At 42.6% G+C, this 20,867-nt stretch overlaps 1 protein-coding gene across 2 annotated transcripts in view; it reads right to left on the bottom strand.

Moving 5' to 3' along the window:
- LOC105542130 (chromosome unknown open reading frame, human C4orf19) overlaps positions 1-20,867 on the bottom strand; it is a 143,938-nt gene that overhangs the window by 16,166 nt on the left and 106,905 nt on the right. Inside the window, exon 2 of one of the 2 annotated variants that reach the window (XM_011983516.1) lies at positions 16,908-16,956. The gene's annotated coding sequence lies outside the window, so the exon portion shown is untranslated. Of the gene's footprint in view, positions 1-16,907; positions 16,958-20,867 lie in introns of those variants that run through there. The other variant, XM_011983515.1, reaches the window with a different exon arrangement.

Genomic DNA, 20,867 nt, shown 5'->3' with positions numbered 1-20,867 from the left:
GTTCAACATCCCTTCATGATAAAAACCCTAAAAACATTGGGTATAGTAGGAACATACCTCAACATAATAAAAGCCATATATGACAGATCCATAGCTAGTATCATACTGAATGGGGAAAAACTGAGAGCCTTTTCTCTAAATCTAGAACATGATAAGGATGCCCACTTTCATCACAGTTACCCAACATAGTACTTGAAGTCCTAGCTAGAGCAATCAGACAACATAAGAAATAAGGAGCATGCAAATTGGAAAGGAAGAAGTCAAATTACCTTTGTCTGCCGATGATATAAACTTATATTTGGGAAAATCTAAAGATTCCACCAAAGAACTATTAGGACTGATAAGCAAATTAAGTAAAGTCACGGGATACAAAGTCAACATACAAAAATCTTAGTATTTTCTATATGCCAAGAGCGAACAATCCAAAAAAGAAATCAAAAAAGAAATCACTTTTCTAATAGATACAAATAAAATTAAATACCTAGGAATTAATAAAAAAGTGAAAGATCTCTACAATGAAGACTATAAAATGTTAGTGATAGAAATTGAAAAGGACACAAAAATTAGAAAGATATTCCATGATTATGGATTGGAAGAATCAATGTTGTTAAAATGTCCATACTACCCAATGCAATCTGCAGATCCCATGCAACCTCTATCAATGTTTCTTCAAAGAAACAGAAAAAACGATCCTAAAATGTATGTGGAACCACAAATGACCCAGACTAGTCAAAGCCATACTGAGCGAAAAACAAAACAAAACAAAACAAAAAACAAATGGAGGAATCACATTACCTGACTTTAAATTACATTACAGAGATACAGTAATCAATACAGCATGGTTTTGGTATAAAAACATAGATACATAGACCAATAGAAGAGAGAACTCAGAAACAAATCAATACACTTATAGAGATCTCATTTTCAACAAAGGTGACAAGAACATACACTGGGGGAAAGGACAGTTTCCTCAGTAAATGGTGCTGGGAAAACTAGATATTCATATGGAGAAGAATGAAACTGGATCCTTCTCTCTTGTCATACATAAAAATCAAATCAAAATGGATTAAAGACGTAAATCTAAGACCTCACACTATGAAACTACTACAAGAAGGCACGGGAAAATCTCCAGGACATTGGACTGATTAAAGATTTATTGAGTAATACCCAAGAAACAAAGGCAACCAAAGCAACAATGGACAATAAAGATCACATCAAGTTAAAAAGTTTCTGCACAGCAAAGAAAACAATCAACAGAGTGAAGAGACAACCCACAGAATGGGGGAAAACATTTGCAAACTATCCATCTGACAAGAGATTAATAACCAAAATATGTAAGGTGCTTAACTCTACAGGAAAAAAAAAAAAATCTAAGAATCCAATTAAAAAATGGGCAAAAGATCTGAATAGATATTTCTCAAAAGAAGACATACAAATGGCAAACAGTATAGGAAAATGTGCTCAATATCAATGATCATCAGAGAAATGCAAATCAAAACTACAATGAGATATCACCTCAACCCAGTTAGAATGGCTTTTATCCAAAAGATAGGCAACAACAAATGCTGGTGAGGATGTGGAGACCAGGGAACCCTCATACACTGTTGGTGGGAATGTAAATTAGTACAACCACTATGGAGAATAGTTTTGAGGTTTCTCAGACACTAAAAATAGAGCTATTGTATGATCCAGCAATCCCACTGCTGAGTATATACCCATGAGAAAGGAAATCACTACATTGAAGAGATACCTGCACTCCCATGTTTATTGCAGCACTATTGACAATAGCCAAGATTTGGAAGCAACAGAAGAATGCATAAAGAAAATGTGGTATGGAGTTCTCACAATGGAGAACCATTCAGCCATGAAAAAGAATGAGCTCTCTTCTTTGCAACAACATGGAGAGAACTGGAGGTTGTTATGTTAAGTGAAATAAGCCAGGCACAGAAAGACAAATTTCTCATGTTCTCATTAAAATTTCTCAATTTCTCATGTCCAGTTAAAACAAATGAATTTCAGAAGATAGAGAGTAGATAGACGGTTACCAGAAGTTGGTAAGGGTAGTTGGAGGAGGGGGTGAAAGAGAAGCGGGGATGGCTAATGGGTGCAAAAGAAAAGTTAGAAAGAAAGAATAAGGCCTAGTATTTGATAGCTTAACAGGTGACTATAGTCAATAATTATTTATTTGTACATGTAAAAATAATTAAAGAATATAACTTATTTGTTTATAACACGAAGGATAAATGCTTGAGGCAATGGGTGCTCCATTTACCCAGATATGATTATTATGCATTGCGTGCCTGTATTGAAACATTTCATGTACCCCATAAATATATACACCTACTATGTACCCACAAAAATTAAAAATGATTTTAAACATTTAAAATAAAAATAACTGAAGTAAAATCTGCTTGAAAAATGAAATATCAGTCATAACATTGACTTTAAAGTGAAATGGGTTGGAATTATTCAAGAGACCAACCTAAAAAAGAACTGTGTGAACCTGAACAAGTAGTATCTGAAAGGGAAGACTTATATGTGAAAATACGTTCAACTTGATTAACAATCAAAGGTATGCTAAACAAAACATACATGTTTTTGCTTATCTAACTAGAAATGAGTTTTGTTTTGTTTTGTTTTTTTCTGAGATGGAGTCTTGCTCTGTCACCCAGGCTGGAGTACAGTGGCGTGATCTTGGCTCACTGCTACCTCCGCCTCCCGAGTTCAAGAGATTCTCCTGTCTCAGCCTCCTGAGTAGGTGGGATTACGGGCATGTGCCACCACACCCAGCTAAGTAGAGATGGGGTTTCACCATCTTGGCCAGGGTGGTCTTGAGCTCCTGACCTCGTGATCCCTCCGCCTCGGCCTCCCAAAGTGCTGGGATTACAGGCACCCAGCCATAAACGAGTTGTTAAAATGTATACTTGGTGTCAGTGTAGGATGTAGGGAAACCTGCTAGTCATACACTACTGGTAGGAGACATTGAAAGCAATTTGAGAATCTGTATTAACAGTGGAAACTATGCATAATCTCTGCCTCAGCAATTCTACTTGTGTCCCTAAGGATAAAATTAGTAGTATGCAAGAAGATTTGGTAATAGCGAAAACTTGAAAAATAATAACAATAAGGTAGCTCTTAAATATGGTATCTTTACTCAACAGTATACCCTGCAGTCATTAACAAGGTGCTGGAGAAAGAGGTTTGCATATGTGCAAAAAAGCCAGTTACAAAATGACATGTATAATATAATCACAGTTTTGTGGAAATCTATACACCTAGAAAAGAATTGAGACGGGGTTAACAGTGGTTATCTCAGAGTGGGGTGGAGTGGACACAAGGCTAGCAGGATGGCATGCAGTTGAGAGTCAGGAGATGGCACAGACTTGGACACATATCCTGACTCTGCCACTGTGGGAACTGCGGCAACTTGGTCACAGAGTCCTCATCTGTAAAATGGGGATAATGCTACTTCTTAGGGTTTGTTAAAGGATGAAAAGAGATGATGTTGATAAAGTACATAGCACAATATCTGGTACAAATGAATACTAATTGATAGATATGTAGATTTTTAAATCTGCAATGACCAATCTTCTACAATGAACACATTACTTTTGTAATGAAAGTCATTTCAAAAAATGTAAACACATATAGAATTCTAATTAATGATACACCCGCTCAAGTGAAAGCAGAGAAGGGAAATATATGATGTCCACAACTTACTTTGAAATGCCTCAAAATATAAGATGGGTTGGTGGTGGGTATACAGAAGTTTACTACAAAATTCTTTCAACTTTGCTATATGTTTGAAAATATAATACAATGTTGGGGAGAAGGCAGAAAAAAAGAGAATGCCCTTGTTTTTAGGAAATATACAGTAAAGTAAAAGTTGAGCATCCAAAATCCAAAAATCCAAAGTCCAAAATACTCCCAAACCTGAAACTTTTGGAGCACTTACGTGATGCCACACTTGACCTCGTGTGACAGGCCACAGTGAAAATGAAGTAAAAATTCTGTTTCATGCACAAATTATTAAAAATATTATATAAAATTACCTTCAGGTATGTGTAAAAGGTATATATGAAACATTTGAATGTCATGTTTAGACTCAGCTCCCATTCCCAAGATATTTCATGATGTATATACAAATATTTCATGATATATATGCAAATATTCCAAAATAAGAAAAAATCCAAAATCTAAAACACTTCTGTTCTAAATTCTTAAAATGATTCAGAAAAAAACATTGTGTGTGTATAAAGACAGAACAACAAAGCAAATGTAGTAGATGTTCATGTTTAGGGACTCTGGGTAGAGGATTTATGGGGATTCTTTGCACTTTTCTTGCAACTTTTCTGTTAGTCTGAAATAATGTCAAAATAAAATGTTTTAAAAAGGTGTGAAGTTAAAAACAAAAGTGTGAATCCAAGATCAGTTCTTAACTCTGCTTGTCACAACCTGGGCTGGGACTTAACACCTCCAGGAAATCATTGTTGGGGATAATGCTACTTCTTAGCGTTTGTGAAAGGATGAAAAGATTCCCTATATGGCCATGTGTGGCAGCTCACACCGGTAATCCCAGCACTTTGGGAGGCCGAGGTAGGAGGATCACCTGAGGTCAGGAGTTCGAGACCAGTCTGGCCAACGTGGTGAAACCCCGTTTCTACTAAAAATGCAAAAATTGGGAGGCCAAGGCGGGCAAATCATGAGGTCAGGAGATCGAGACCATCCTGGCTAACACGGTGAAACCCCATCTCTACTAAAAATACAAAAAATTAGCCAAGTGTGGTGGCGGGCACCTGTAGTCCCAGCTACTGAGGCTGAGGCAGAATGGTGTGAACCGGGAGGCGGAGCTTGCAGTGAGCTGAGATAGTGCCACTGCACTCTAGCCTGGGTGACAGAGTGAGACTCTGTCTCAAAAAATAAAAATAAAAATACAAAAATTATCTGGGCATGGTGGCGGGCACCTGTAATCCCAGCTACTCGGGAGGGTGAGGCAGGATAATCGTTTGAACCCAGGAGGTGCAGGTTGCAGTGAGCCAAGATCATGCCACTGCACTCTAGTCTGGGTGACAGAGTGAGACTCCATCTCCAAAAAAAAAAAAAAAAGGATAATAGTCTCTATAAATTAGACCATGGACAGAGATCTTGGAAGGCAGCTCATCAAAAGTCTACCAACCTACACATCATCCTGTATATGTACTGAAGACCACATACAGTCCCAGGATGAGAACTCTAGAGGCAAATAAAGGGTTTGGTTCCTGTCCGCAGGCTGTTGCTGCATCTAAGAGGGGGACTCATACTCCAGAGCTTTGGTGCTTGTTGGCTGTCTGCCTTCCCTACTACACATGAGCTCCTCACGGGCAATGCTTAATCCAACCAGCATCCAGCTTGCATGGCGCACTTCATTATTATTATTCAAATGAAGGAACAGCTGGTGAATGACAGGTGGGAATGAAGGCATGATGGGTATGAGATATTATAAATTATTCTAATAGAGGGTCATACCCTTTTCCACAATCAAATCTCCTACTACCCAGTGGTCCAAACTACAAGCCAGAGGCAGGAGCTCAGAGAGATGGGAGCGACTGTGGTTCCCCCTTCCCAGCTTGGGAAACAGCAAAACCTCTATCCTGCAATTCCAAGGGTCAAGGACATCCTGCTCCAAGAGTTCTGTCCAACAAACTTTTAAAGCGGCTGCTGGGAGGTGGTTTGCGTTTATAGAAGTTGGAGTATTTGGAAGGGAGATACAATAGAATGGAACATGTAAATTTCCAACAATTTGCTAATGTTTAGAAAACATAGCTTGAGATTTCACATAACCTGGCCAGCAGGCGAAGCAGACAAATATTTAGTGAGCTGCTACTAGGGACTGAGGTCCTGACCCAAGAGGGATGAATAAAAATAACTACCAGGAGCTATGCTGCCTTTATAGAAGAAACCAGAGACTGCTTGCCCAACATTACAGACAGTGCTGAACCTATAGTTGAAAAAGGACTAGAAGATAAACTCTTTGACAGCTCAATCTTTTTTTTTTGGCAGAACCATTTCCTACTTTTGTGGGCAGGCTTTGAAAACTCACGGAACACATTTTTCTGATGTGTTTACTTTTCTCCTACAGAGGCTAAGCTTCTGCTATTTTGGAGAACTTGAAAGATTATATGCAGACTTTTGTTCTCAGCACCATCAAATAGTCCATTTCATGCCTTCTCAATAGCCTGTGTGCTAGGATAGATGTGTTAGTATGGCCTAGAGCTGGGTTTGACGGGAGATTTGTGTGCAGCGAAGTGCTCATAGGTTTTCTCCCTAGAAAGGGCTTCCTGGTCAAAATAGGTTTGGGAACAACAGAAGTTAAAGATGAAAAAATTCATGGTTATGAGAAGCAACTGTTTCACTCTGTTTAACCTGATTATTTCCCCACATTATTGGGCTACAGAACTTTTTTTCTCATAACAAACTTATTAACAACCAACGGATCTCATGTTTCGTGGAATACTTCTGAAAAATCTACTATCAAAATAAGAGTCCTAATCATCACTGGAGTTTTACTCCCCAAACTAATTATGCTCTATGGGATTTGGGTGAACTTAGCCAGGCAAAGTCTGTGCCCAGGTGTAAGAAATCCACCTCCTTGGGGCCAGGCGCGGTGGCTCACGCCTGTAATCCCACCACTTTGGGAGGCTGAGGCAGGCAGATCACCTGAGGTCAGGAGTTCAAGACCACCCTGGCTAACATGGTGAAATCCCATCTGTATTAAAAATACAAAAAATTAGCTGGGTGTGGTGGCGGGCGCCTGTAATCCCAGTGATTCGGAAGGCTGAGGCAGGAGAACTGCTTGAACCCTGGAGGCGGAGGTTGCAGTGAGCCAAGATCGTGCCATTGCACTCCAGCCTGGGCAACAAAAGCAAAACTCTATCTCAAAAAAAAAAAAAAAAAAAAAAAAAGAAATTCACCTCCTAGCCATAATGCCATCACCAATGGCATGGACATGGTGAAGCTGTTTAATCTCACCGCCCCCCCCACTTTTTTTTTTTTTGAGACAGAGTCTCACTCTGTCACCCAGACTGGAGCGCAGTGGCATCATCTCGGCTCACTGCAACCTCTGCCTCCCAGGCTCAAGCAATCCTCCCACCTCAGCCTCCTGAGTAGCTGCAACTATAGGCGCACACCACCACATCTGGTTATTTTTTTTTTAATTTATTTTTTGTAGAGATGGGACTTTGTCATGTTGCCCAGGCTGCAATCTCTTGAGTCCTCAGTTTCTTTATCTGCAAAACGAGTTTGTGAATCAAAGCGCTCTTTCAAATCTAACAATCTAAACGATAAAGTGGGAAAGTAGGAGAACTTCCACTCATTGACTTGATTTCCTTGTTATTGTATGGAATCCTGAGAATTATGCTGAAGGCAGGCTTGGATACATCCGTACTGCACGTGGGGTGCCACACCCAGCGGTTTGTGAACTATCTCTTTGCAATACAGCCCTCTGGGTCCTATGTCCACACTCACCCCAGGCCATGATCTCGACTGAATGATAAAAGGCCAAGTTCTCTGTCTTATTCCCTCAGCTCTGCAGCTCTTTGGGAAATGCCTCTTCAGCCTCTGCCAGGAGGAACTGGGAGACGGGGACAGAATGTGTGTAACAGCAAAGTCCCTGAGAGGGACAAGGGTCTCAGACCAGGGAGACTCCTGATGGTAGAGGACGTGACCTCCTTCTCCACTGGGAATGGGCTGGGAGAGGTGCGCGCTGCCAGACAGGAAGGCACGGTGGTTTTCAGAGCACTGGCAGCAACCCTGGGCCTCCTGGTGTATGTGCCTGCATTTTAAAGAAAACTACGTAAAAAAATAAGTTTCCAGCAGCCAAAGAAATCAGCCTCTGAGGGTGGAATGTCTGGGTTGAAATTGGTGTATCTCAGTGACAGGTGGCCCTGAACCCTCTGGAATCACACTAGAAGGGCTGCCTCTCTAGCCTTTACCAAGGCTGGCCTCGCCAGCTCTTGCACCTGAGAGGTGCTTCCACTGTAGGAATGCTGAGGAACAGGCCAGGGCCTGGTCCCGGGATTATTTTGCTGCTGGATTCACAGGATCTTTGATATCCATGTTGAATGTGGAAACACATTCAGCGTGGTTTTTTTGTTGTTGTTATTACAACATAGTGATAATATCACTCCTTTTTTCCCTCCTGTGGTCTTTACAATAGCATATCACAGTCATTTTCATGGATTGAAAAACACTTCATGGGGCCCTTTCCTCTGTTCAGGATCTGATACTATTTTTTTCCCCTCTCTAATAATTAGCCTACTATCCTTAAGATAGGTGTGTGACGAATGCTCACAGCTGTGTGCAGCATCACTGACTTCACAATGGCTCCACTGGGTCTTAGGATGAACCAGGCACTGTGCTAGGTTCTGGGGATACAATGGCACCCAGGTGCTCCTTGGGAGAGCATATAGTCGCGTGTGTGTGCGCGTGTGTGTGTGTGTGAGAGAGAGACAGAGACAGAGAGAGAGATCGATCAATCCTGGTGAAGCCAGATGGCATTTAGATGAACATTCAGGAAGACTGATCACACCACACCAGGGGTTCAGCAGAGTGGTTAAGCGAGTGACTTAGGATCAGAGTAGTCAACAATTCCACTTCCATCGCTCACTAGCTTTGTGACTTCTAGGCAAGTTTCTTCCCCTCTGTGAGTTTCAGTGGCCTAATCTGCAAAATGCGAATGATGATAGTTACAGTTTATGAGGATTGTTCTGAACATTAAATGAAATAAGGATGCACAGCGCTTGCTATAATGTCTGGCATACAGCCAGTACTTAATCACAAAAATCAGTTAACCACCGAGGGTTTACTATGTGCCAAGGACTGTTTTGGGGACGTTCATCTTTCATGTATTAACTCATTTCAACTTTAAAACAACACTTTAAGGTGGGAACCAGTATTTCACAGATAACTAAATGGGAGGTTATATACCTTGCTTGCCCAAGGTTGTAAAAGTTGAAAGTAGGATAGTGAAGGTATTATTAAAGTTGTTGTTTTTATTACTATAATATTTCTAGCATCCATTCTAGTAAGTTTTTCATTTATTTTATTTTTTTGAGTCCGCTGGATTACGCAAGAAGCCGTTTGTGCTCCAGTAGCTTTTGCAAGAGAGAACTGGATTCTCTAGATTTGGGCTGAATTTTATAGGTGCAGTTGCATCAATTCACCAGCAGATGGCAGGATATAGCGGTTATTTTACTCATCTCAGGAGAAGGACTTGGTACAAGAAAGGTCTCAGGACCAGGCGCCGTGGCTCACAACTGTAATCCCAGCATTTTGGAAGGCCAAGGCTGGCGGATCACTTGAGGTCATGAGTTCTAGAGCAGCCTGGCCAACATGGTAGGACCCTATCTCTACTAAAAATGCACATATTAGCTGGGTGTGGTGGTGCACCTGTAGTCCCAACTACTTGGGAGGCTGAGGCAGGAGAATTGCTTGAACCCGAGAGGCGGAGGTTGCAGTGAGCCAAGATTGTGCCATTGCACTCCAGCCTGGCCAACAGAGCAAGGCTCTGTCTCAAAAATAATAATAAAACAAAAAGCCTCACAAGAATTATGGGCTGGCATGGTGGCTCATGACTATAATCCCAGCATTTTGGGAGGCCAAGGTGGGTTGGTCACTTGAGGTCGGGAGTTCGAGACCAGCCTAGCCAACATGGTGAAACCTTGTCTCTTCTGAAAATACAAAAATTAGTCATGTGTGGTGGTGTGCGCCTGTAATCCCAGCTACTCAGGAAGCTGAGGCGAGAGAATTGCTTGAACCCAGGAGTTGGAGGTGGCAGTGAGCCAAGATCGGGCCACTGCACTGCAGCCTGGGTGATAGAGTAAGACTATGTCTCAAAAAGCAAAAAACAAAACAAAAAAAGAACAAAAAAAGAAACAAGAATTATGGCCCAAGTAGCGTGGGTACTTTGCTATGCGGCGAGATTACAGAGTAGGTGATGTGGTGTTTTAGATGGTTACGGTATTAGTCAGGGTTCTCCAGAGGGACAGAACTAATAGGATAGATATATATGTAAAGGGGAGTTTATTAAATATGAACTCACATGATCACAAGGTCCCACAATAGCTCATCTGCAAACTGAGAAGCAGGGAGAGCCAGTCCAAGTCCCAAAACTGAAGAACTTGGAGTCTGATGTTCAAGGGCAGGAAGCATCCAGCACAGGAGAGAGACGTAGGCTGGGAGGCTAGGCTAGTCTCGCCTTTTCACGTTTTTCTCCGTGCTTTATATTCACGGTCAGCTGATTAGCTGGTGTCCACCCAGATTGAGGGTGGGTCTGCCTTCCCCAGTCCACTGACTCAAATGCTAATCTCCTTTGGCAACACCCTCACACACACACACCCAGGAACAGTATTTTGCATCCTTCAATCCCATCAAGTTGACACTCAATATTAACCATCAGAGTTACTGTCACCTTTAAGCCTGATGCGGCCAGGGCTTTCTCTAGCACTGGCTGGACATGGGGTTTATTCTGGTCTGGCCAAGCAATGGTGGGGTCAAAAGGCTCCCAAAATTCTACAGAGGCCTCTTCACACAATGACTGCACATCACAACTCCATCTGGGTTGGTCTCTGCCCACTGTACATTTGGACAGTAACTCTGTGGAAAAGCCTGGGGGAGGAAGGCGTCCATGGAGCCCAGGGGGTCCAGTTCCTTCCCCCAGGTTAGACCTGGTGCTGCTCCTCCTCCGTGGCTGACCTTTCCCTTCTCCCAGATCCAGGGGCTGCCCGTGGTGTAAGCCAATCTCAGAGCACCCCCTTCTACATGAGGGTACACGGTCATGAGCTGGGAAGGAAAAGTAAGCCACAAAATAAATACGGCCCCATGCGAAGGTTTTGTGGGGAGAAGCCCATTGTTTGTTATCTAAAATTAACTCAGGATATCATGGGTGAAAAGGTAACATTTGCGTGAATGACTAGAATGAAATGGAAGGCACACAGAGATGTCAAGTTCTGCCAGTAGCTTGTGGTCATCCTCTCCACACTCCCCAGCCTCCCAGATCCTCCTATACCCTTGTGGGGACAGTTTAAGGAAAAAGTTTGAGAAGCTATGTCCCTATTCTCTGGGCTGTAAATTCCTGGAAGTAGGCTCCTGTTTGGAGTAGACAAGATGTAGTTCATTAATGAATAAAGACTAGCGTGTGTGTGTGTGTGTGTGTGTGTGTGTGTGTGTGTGTGTGTGTGTGTGTACGGGGTGGAATCCTGTAGACAGATAGGAGCACAGGGCACTGGGTCATGAGGAATCCACCTGGCTCTGAGTGGGGCCTGATAGCCTGTGTTTCTAACAAGCTCAGCATCAATCATTACTAAGGGATCCGCTTAAAAATGTCAGACACTGGGCTGGGCGCAGTGGCTCACACCTATAATCCCAGCACTTTGGGAGGCCGAGGTGGGTGGATCACCTGAGGTCAAGAGTTCGAGTCCAGCCTGGCCGACCTGGTGAAACCCTGTCTCCACTAAAAATACAAAAATTAGCTGGGCATGGTGGCAGACACCTGTAATCACAGCTACTTGGGAGGCGGAGGTTGCAGTGAGCCAAGATTGTGCCACTGCATTGCAGCCTGGGCGATAACAGCTAGACTCTGTCTAAAAAAAAAAAAAAAAAAAGAAAAAAGTCAGACACCCCTGGCATCAGTGCATGGACACTTTCATTTTTATGGCTGCATTACCAGAAGTACTAGTCAGGGTCCTAGAGGATCACATGACTTAAACATGTGACAGGCCTGGCGATGTGTGTCTGGCAAACAGCAGGTTCTTAGGAAATGTTGGCTGCTTGTATGTTCATGGCAATTGTCTGTGAGAATATTGACTTTTTTCCTTTCTGTTTTTTTTCTTTGAGACAGGGTCTCTTGTCACCCAGGCTGGAGTGCAGTGGTGCGATCTCGGCTCACTACAACCTCCGCCTCCCAGGTCCAAGTGATTCTCCTGCCTCAGCCTCCTGAATAGCTGGGATTACAGGTGCCTACCACCACGCCCAGCTAAGTTTTTGTATTTTTAGTAGAGATAGGGTTTCACTATGTTGGCCAGGCTGGTCTTGACCTCCTGATCTTAGGTGATCCACCCGTCCTGGCCTCCCAAAATGCTGGGAACCACCGTCCCTGGCTGAGAATATTCTTTAACCATTGGGTGCTAGTTCCTTTTAGACACTGTGTAGAAATGGGCAATGTTTTGACCAAATCTCCCCTGGAACCACATGGGAACTGAGGTGTGTCTCTATCACAGGGAATGTCTCTGATTTTGCTAAGTAGCCATATCAGGGAGATGGCAGACGTCTGGAAGAAACTTGAAGCATTTGGACAAAGTTAAGTTCCAAAAATGTTGAGGAAGTTTTGGAGGTGGCCATGTGGAGAGGAGTTTATATAACATAGTCTCGTAAGGCTGCAAATAGATTTAAAAGGAAGCACAGCTCAGAGCCACCTGCTTGGAATAAACTATTTCAGGGCAATTCCCAGAATCTTACAGTATCCACTGTGGACTGAATTGTGTCTTCCCCCAAATTCACATGTTGAAACCCTAACTCATTGTGAGTGTAATAAGAGATAGGGCTTTCCGGAGGTAATTAAGGTTAAATGAGGTCATCAGGGTGGGGTCCTAACCTAAGAGGATTGGTGGCCTTATGAGAAGAGGAGAGAGAGCACTTCCTCCTGAGCAATCTCAGGAAGATTAGCAAAGGCTTGTGAGTGCAAGTGAACGGTGCTGGTGAGTCCAGAGCACACTGAGGAGAGGCCGTGTGAGGACACAGTGGGCAGGCAGCATCTGCAAGCCGGAAAGAACTCTCCCAGGAATCGAATTTGCCGACACCTTGATCTTGGACCTCCTGGCCTCCGGGACTCTGAGAAAATAAAGTTCTTTTGTTTAAGCCACCCAGTCTAGAGTATTTTGTTATGGTAGCCTTAGCAGACTACCCTGATAGGGCCCTGATTTGAAAGAATCTTAGAAGTCATCCCACCCAACTATTTTATTTTATGAATGTGCTTCTGGACTCAAGACTGGAAGCAAGAACTGGTCGGAAGACAAGAAAAAACTCACAATTTGTCCCCTACTTGTAGATGAACCTACGTGTGCAGAGTTGGAACCCAGTGTTCCTTTAAAGTAGAGTAAAAATAGGTTTTGCACTTGGAAAGACTGAGCACGGTTTAGAGGCCTTAAACACCCCCTACCAGGGATAAGACACTCTGCCAATTGCTAAGACACTGAGAGGTAGAAGATCTCTGCTGTTTGTTAAATGACTCACCAACTATTCAGGCAACAGATATTTCCTGAGCAACTACTATGTGTCAAGCACCGAACTTGATTCCAGGGATGTAGAAAGAGTTTACTGTCCAGGAAAGGAGACAGGTATATAGATAGATGACTAATATAGTGCCATAAGTACTAGATTCAAATATGTCATATAATATGCTATCTAGGACAAGGAGCTCCAGAGTAATGGTAGGAAGATTAGAAAAGGCTTGTGGGCAAAGGTGGGCAGACAGTGGTTCTGGTAGATTCCAGAGCGCATTCCAGGAGAAAAATGTGCACTCCCACTGCCCCGTTCTCAAACAGCATCATCTCTTTCATACCTGGATTACTGACTGCAACATCACCTTACTATCACCTATACCTGCTAGTATGTCTGGCTAATATACTTGCCACAAAGGAGTCATGACCTTTTTAGGCCATGAATCTGGATCATCATCACTTCCCCTGCCTAAAATTGTTCAGAGGTATCTCATGCTGTTAGGATATTTAGTAGCATGCAATAATGAAGATGATTAAAATATCAAATGTACATAGTCCTACTTACGTACCTGGTGTTCATCGATATGCTTTACATATACACTTGGTTCTCATTATTTGTGGAGTCTATATTTGTGAATTCACTGACTTACTAACATTAATTTCAATACTCATGGTGCTTATGTGGCTGTTCCTGGGTATGTGCAGAATGGCAAAATATTTTGAGTCATTAGACGCTTATGTTTCTAGCTGAGCTCAAATAAGATGGCACTGTGCCATACTGTAAATGGGTGTCTTCTCATGGCCCCATTGTTTGCATTTTGTGTTTTTTGTTGGTGATGTCACTGTTAAAAATGGCCCCAGGCATAGTGCTGATGTGTTGTCTAGTGGTCCTAGGTGCAAGAACACTGTGATATGTCTTACAGAGAAAACGTGTGTGTTAGACAAGCTTTGTTCAGAAATGAGTCACAGTGCTGTTAGCCCTGAGTTCAATGTTAATGAATTAACAATACATATGCAAATAAAGTGCTTTAACAACTGAAACACACATAAAACAAGGTTATATATTGATCGGTTGATGAAAATATTGTGACCAGAGGCTTGTAGGAACCTAACCCCATATTTCCCTTGAGAGCAATGGTGCAGTGTTCACTAACTCCTTGTTTGAAGTGACTTTAGAGAACATAACTCCAGTGAATTATGATTATCGACTGCAGTAACTCACTTAAAATTAATAAGAAACTTATACAATAATAGATGAAGTCTTTTCTATCACATACACAGCTTTCTGGTGCATTGTTCCCCCTTTCTTTCCCTGGCCACATTGGCCTTCTTTCAAGTCTTTAAAGTTGATGTTTTGTTCCTGATCTCAAGGACCTTGTCATAGACTATTTCCTTTGCCTTCTCACCCCACCCCATCTAAACCAGCCAGTTTAAAACCCTGTTATTCCACCTCATGTCACCTTTCACTTTACATTCCTAGCGCAACTTACGGTTTTATTTCATTCATTTTTTGACGTCTTTCCTGCCTTCTCAACTATTCAACTCATGAGGGCGGAGCCAGCAAGTCGCCTGCAAGTCTTAACTCTGCTTGTTTGCTCTCAGGCAGAGGAGGATGAGCATATAAGGAGGATTGGGAAAAATGCTCAGAGAGGGAGGGGGCAATCAGGCTTTATTATCAAGAAGGAGGAGAGGAGAGAGTCTTCCATCAAACAGTGTCAGATGCCTCAGAGATAAGGAAAGGATGGAACAGTGCACCTGAATTTCATATCAAGGAGGGTGTTAGTGGGAAATGCAGGAAGGTTGTAGAACGGTGGAGGTGCATGCTGGGGTGCAGCAGGTTGAGGAATGCATGGGGCATATGAAAAGGAGGAGACAGAATTCTTATGGAGCTTGGCTGGGATGGAAAAGATGAAGGCAACAGTCACAGTGGACAAGGATATAGGATTATAGGACGGTTTTGTAGCAGGTGAAAGGTAAATACATTTTCTAAGCCAAGGAGGAAAAAGATAGTTGAAAGAAATTGAGAATAGTAGAAAGAATGGGGGAAAAACTAGGATCAAGTCAAGATCACTAGTGAAGAAATACAACTTAGAAAGATGTAGAGATATACACTTTTCCCTTGGAGTCTAGAGGGAAACAGGCAAGGGTGATTTTAAGTGGAGACATTTCTAGATGCAGGGTGGGAAGCTGGAGGACTGTAAGCTGTGAGTTTCTTGATGTAGAGGGCAAGGTGTCTGCTGGAAGGACTAGATGTGAAAGCTCAAAGTGACAAGGTTTGGAATGGTGTGTGGTGGAAGGGAAGAGCAACCACTGAAAGGCAGCTGAGCAGTGCTGAGGGTTGGCCTCAGCTGGCCACCAAAAATCTGAGTGATGCCAGTGCATGTAGTTCTGGCATTCTTTCCCTCTCCCAGCAGTGCCCAGCAATCCAGGTAAAGGCCCATAGAATGTGGGTTACTACCCTCGTCCCAGGTTGAGGTATAAGGCAACAGGATTTGGGTCTCGAGAGTGCTGGCAAGCATGGTTGAAGCAATGGACCTGGAGCCTGCACTAAATGGGTAGGGCTGTGTGGCCAAGAGGTTGGCTAAGGAAGAAGAAAGAGTCCTGTGGGTGAGGATCCTAATGAGGTTGGGGGAACAAAAGCAAGACCAGTGACCTGGCATCCTTAAGCATGAGGAATTTGGAGCCATAAGAGATGGTGGCATTGGCACATTAGTGTCTACAATGAAGGACATGGTCCAGGATGTGGCCATGGAAAGTGAAATGTAGTGGAAGTGAGGATGACTAGAGTGCAGGAAGTCGGAAGGGCTTTGGGCCTATGGTATTGAATGATCTGGAGCAGCTGGGAAGTCCCCAGATGATGGCAACAAGTAGGGAAAAGGACAGAATAGGCCAATGGCATGAACCTCAAAGGAAGATAAGGTTTGCGGATCGGAGGCCGCTTGACCATCTAGAATTTGCAAAGGGGAACAAGAATAATCCATGCACCACTTTCAGGAGACACAGAGTGAGGGGACCAGGCTGGTTCCACTGGAGTGAAATATATAGAAGATTATATTACAAATTCGGCTAAAGATGGAAATGGTAAAGGGCTTGGGAGGGAGACTCAGAGAGAAATAAAGAGAAGGAAGGTCTGTATTCACAGTACCTGGGTCCTAAACAGGAGAGTATACTGGAATCATCTTGAGGGCCAGTCATTATCCTGGAGCCTCTGATTTAGTGGGTCTGAGATGGGGCCTGAGAAACTGAATTTCTATCAAGTTCCCAGGTGGGGCTGATGCCATAAGTCCTGGGAGCACATGCTGAGAGCCACTGTTCTGAGGCATGGACATTAACTGGAGAAGCTTGAAACTGCCTGGAGATGGGGGGATAGATTAACTGGAAATCTTTCAGTGTGGAGACTTTGTTGAACCATGCATTATCATACTCGTTTTAGAATTGCATCTCTGAAAAACAAGCATAAAAAGGAAACAGCAATTCTACTCGAACCTGAGTGAGCCAGAAAGAAAGAGACTATGGGGACTGCTCTGTCTACTGGCTTTAAGGTTTTAGGTAATAAAAACTGTAGCAGAAGACCAAATGATAGAAAATTTAATGGAAAGGGAAGAGAATAGATTTTCCCACCAAAGCATGGAAAGATAAAATAAAATAGCTTACCTGTGTGGAGATTGTCTGTTAGGTTTCCCTCGAAGTTTAACTTCTCTTCCTGCAACAACAAAAAAGTTGAACATTGAGATCTGTGGGTTGCCTCCTTTTTACAGCCAGATATTATCATGAGTGTGACTGAAGGAAGCGTTTCCTAAAGGGCACTGGGCAGTAATGTGGGGAAGGAGTTCCTGGCTTGGAACAGTTTGCCCAGGAAGGCAAGGGGTTTCACATTTGTCAGGCTGGGGTTTGCAGCCCAGCTCCTGACACTCAGCAATCAACTCACAGTTAACCACAATTTCAGTATGTAAAATAATATTACAGTGAGATTTAAATGGAACATCATATAAACTGTTGATCACACACTAGAAATGTTGGAGTTGTCCAATAACCGAAAGCCACCTACTATGGACTGAATGTCTGTGTCCCTGCAAATTCATATGTTGAAATCAATCCCCAGTGTGATGGTATTAGGAGGCGCCGCCCTCTGGGGATAAAATTAGCACCATTATAAAAGAGATCCCAGAGAGCTGCCTTGCCCCTTTTGCCTTATGAAGTTATAGTGAAAGATGGTTGTCTATGAAGAAGGTCCTCACCAGATGCCAAATCGGCTGGCACCTTGATCTTGAACTTTCCAGCTTCCACAACTCTGAGAAATTTCTGTTGTTTATAAACCACCCACTTTCTGGTATTTTCTTAAAGCAGTCTGAATGAACTAAAACATTCTAGTTGTTATTACTGTTGATAAACATTACATGACAATGTGCCTCTTCTCTGATGGACAAAGTTTTGACTAAGTGAAAAATCCCACAAAAAACAAAACAACAACAAAAACAAGCAAAGTTTAACGAATAAATGTGTGGTATTTCAATAAAATACACGACTTAGAAAACATCTTTGTTTACGATGTATAGAACTTAAGAAAGTAAAACAAGTGTTCAGATTTTTATCCACTTCTCCATGATTATTAGAATAATTTACTACATATGGACACATCATTTTCAAGAACGGCTGTTATTCCACTCCCAAGTAGACTATATATCGAGATAATGAGCTCTGTCTTATGATATTGGAATGGTTTTACATCCTTTCAGTGATTTAATTTTATATTCTTGTCAGCGAAATCTTTTCACTTGGTTATTATTTTTTAAAATTGTTGAATAACTCCTTAAGAGCTAATACATTGCTCAAATGTCACACAATTATTCTATTATTCTTATTTTTTATCATAGTACTCACAATTCAATTTAAATATTACTTGATAAGGAAGACAGGAGAAAGGCAAGTTCATGCCTGCAGGGAGATAACCCTGTAGCAGGGGAGAGCAAGGAGGTGAGAAGAGCTTACAACCAACTACAATATCATTCAGGGTACAAACAATGCCATCAAAGGGACATCAACCAAATCCTGAGGCCATTCAGATAGGGAAGAGAGTGTAACTGGGCGGTTTCAAGAAGCTGACAGCACCTGAGCCAGGCACTGAAACAGACAGGAATCATATCGGATGAAAAACTAATAAAGGGGCTGAGTGTGGTGGCTCACACCTATAATCCCAGCACATAGGGGGGCCGAGGCAGGCGGATCGCCTGAGGTCAGGAGTTTGAGACCAGCCTGGCCAACATGGTAAAACCCCGTCTCTACTAAAAATACAACAAATTAACCTGGCATGGTGGCGGACGCCTATAATCCCGGCTACAGAGGAGGCTGAGGCAGGAGAATTGCTTGAACCCCGGGGACAGAGGTAGCAGTGAGCCGAGATGGCGCCACTGTACTCTAGCCTGGGCAACAAGAGTGAAACTCTGTCTCAAAACAAAAACAAAAACAAAAACATAAAAAAAGAGAAAAGAAAAAAGAAAAACTAATAGTGACCAGGTGTGTCGGGAGGGTCTTTTAGGCAAGGGGAATGTGACAGAGATGAGGCAGAAAGAATGGAGTATCATTTAGTCAACAAAGAATTTTGAACTCCTACTGTGTGACAAGCCCTATGCTATGTACAGGAAACTGTAGGCTTTAGGTAACAAAAACTGTAGTGAAAGACTGTTAGAAAATTTAATGAAACGTGGAAAGAATAGGGTGGGATGCCAGGTGGTGTGTCCTACAGAATGACAGCCTGATGGGAACAGTAAATATTCTGGATTGCTTGATGTTTAAGGAGGAGACTCGGGGGAACAAGGATTTCCATGGAGTATTAGGAGTCACTCCAGGGAGTGAGATGTGAAGAGGGAAGAAGGCAGGACCATACGATTTGAACATCTACATCTATGGGCTGAAGGGTTCTGGGTGAAAGAAACAGATAAGCAGCAGTAGAAAAGGTTTGAGGTACAAGGCTCTACAGTGCCTCGGCTGAAGAGGACAGCTACCAGCCCAACAACATCAAATGCTGTGCAGAGAATCGAGACCATTTTAAAAACTGGATCTTTATCTTGACTTTGATTATACTGTATTACCTGTAGAACAAATCCAAAATCTACCTCTCGAGCCACACCCGTTGTCTCCTAAGCACCAGACCCATATTTTCCATGTGGGTGATGCAGCATTTCTGAAGAGAAAACCTTAGCAGTCGGTTCCTCCACAACCATTTTTGGAAAGATAAAGAAACCAGAGGGCATGAATCTTAGTGACATACCCAGGGCCATGCAAGGAATCGGTGGGGAGGAGTCAGGACTTGTTTCCTGGCCTCCTGTCTCAGAGTGTCCTCTATGAATTGAAAACATCACATAATTCTTGTTTTTGTTTTGAACAAAGTACCCAGCTGTCTGTTAGAAGCTACTCTCAGATGTCTTCACATTTAGTGAGCTGTTGCTGAGTGCCTAAGGTGTACCATGTGGAGTGCTAAGCACTGAGAGTAGAAAAGGGGAATAGAACACCTTACCATGCAGCTGACTAGGTGGTTGGTAGACAGATCAAAACCAGTGGTAAGTGCTTCCTAGGAAACCAACTGGATGTGGCAATTTGGAGTTACAAGTGAGAATCTACTTAGAGTGAGGGTTGGACCCGTTGAGAGGGTAGCATTTAAACTGGAATCTAAAACATGAGATGGAGCCAGCTATGCAATGGAAAGCTCTCATTAAACCACTGCATTGTTAAAAAACCTTAAGTGGTTCTGTATTTCCTACCAAATCTTAAATATCCTCAGCTATGCATTCAAGACCTTCTACAATACGACATCCATGGCCTTCCTAGTGTATCTGGGTAACTCCTCTAGCTACTTTCCATTTCCAGCCAAACTAGACTTTTCATTATTCTTTAATGCCAATGCTTCTGTGTGTTTGCACATATTATTTCCCCCAGTTGACATATCTCCTTATCAATCAATACTTTGCAAAATTCTATTTATCCTTCAAAACTCATTTCACACACTACTTTCTCCAGGAAGACTTTAAAAAATTCCAAAGTAAACATAATTACTCTATTTAAAATATTTCTAGGCCTGGCATGGTGGCTCATGCCTGTAATCCCAGCACTTTGGCCGAGGTGGGTGGATCACCTGAGGTCAGAAGTTCGAGACCAGCCTGACCAACATGGTGAAACCTTGTCTCTACTAAAAGTACAAAAATTAGCTGGGCGTGGTGGCACATGCTTGTAGTCCCAGCTACTTGGGAGACTGAGGAGGAGAATCACTTGAACTGGGAGGCGGAGTTTGCAGTGAGCTAAGACTGCATCACTGCACTCCAGCTTGGGTGACAGTGAGACTCCGTCTCTAAATAAATAAATAAATAAATAAATAAATAAATATTTCTAAAGGATCTTTAAACTCTTTGTATTAGTCCATTTTCATACTGCTATGAATAAATTCTGAGACTGGGTAATTTATAAAGAAAAGGAGGTTTAATGGACTCACCATTCCACATGGCTGGGGAGGCCTCACAATCATGGCAGATGGTGAAGCAGAAGCAAAGGCACATCTTACATGTCAGGAGGCAGGGCAGCATGTGCAGGGGAACTGCCCTTTACAAAAACATCAGATCTCAT

This window comes from Mandrillus leucophaeus, unplaced genomic scaffold, assembly GCF_000951045.1.
Source record: "Mandrillus leucophaeus isolate KB7577 unplaced genomic scaffold, Mleu.le_1.0 Scaffold251, whole genome shotgun sequence".
Taxonomy (NCBI): Eukaryota; Metazoa; Chordata; class Mammalia; order Primates; family Cercopithecidae; genus Mandrillus; species Mandrillus leucophaeus.
This window is presented reverse-complemented; position numbering and strand designations above follow the sequence as displayed.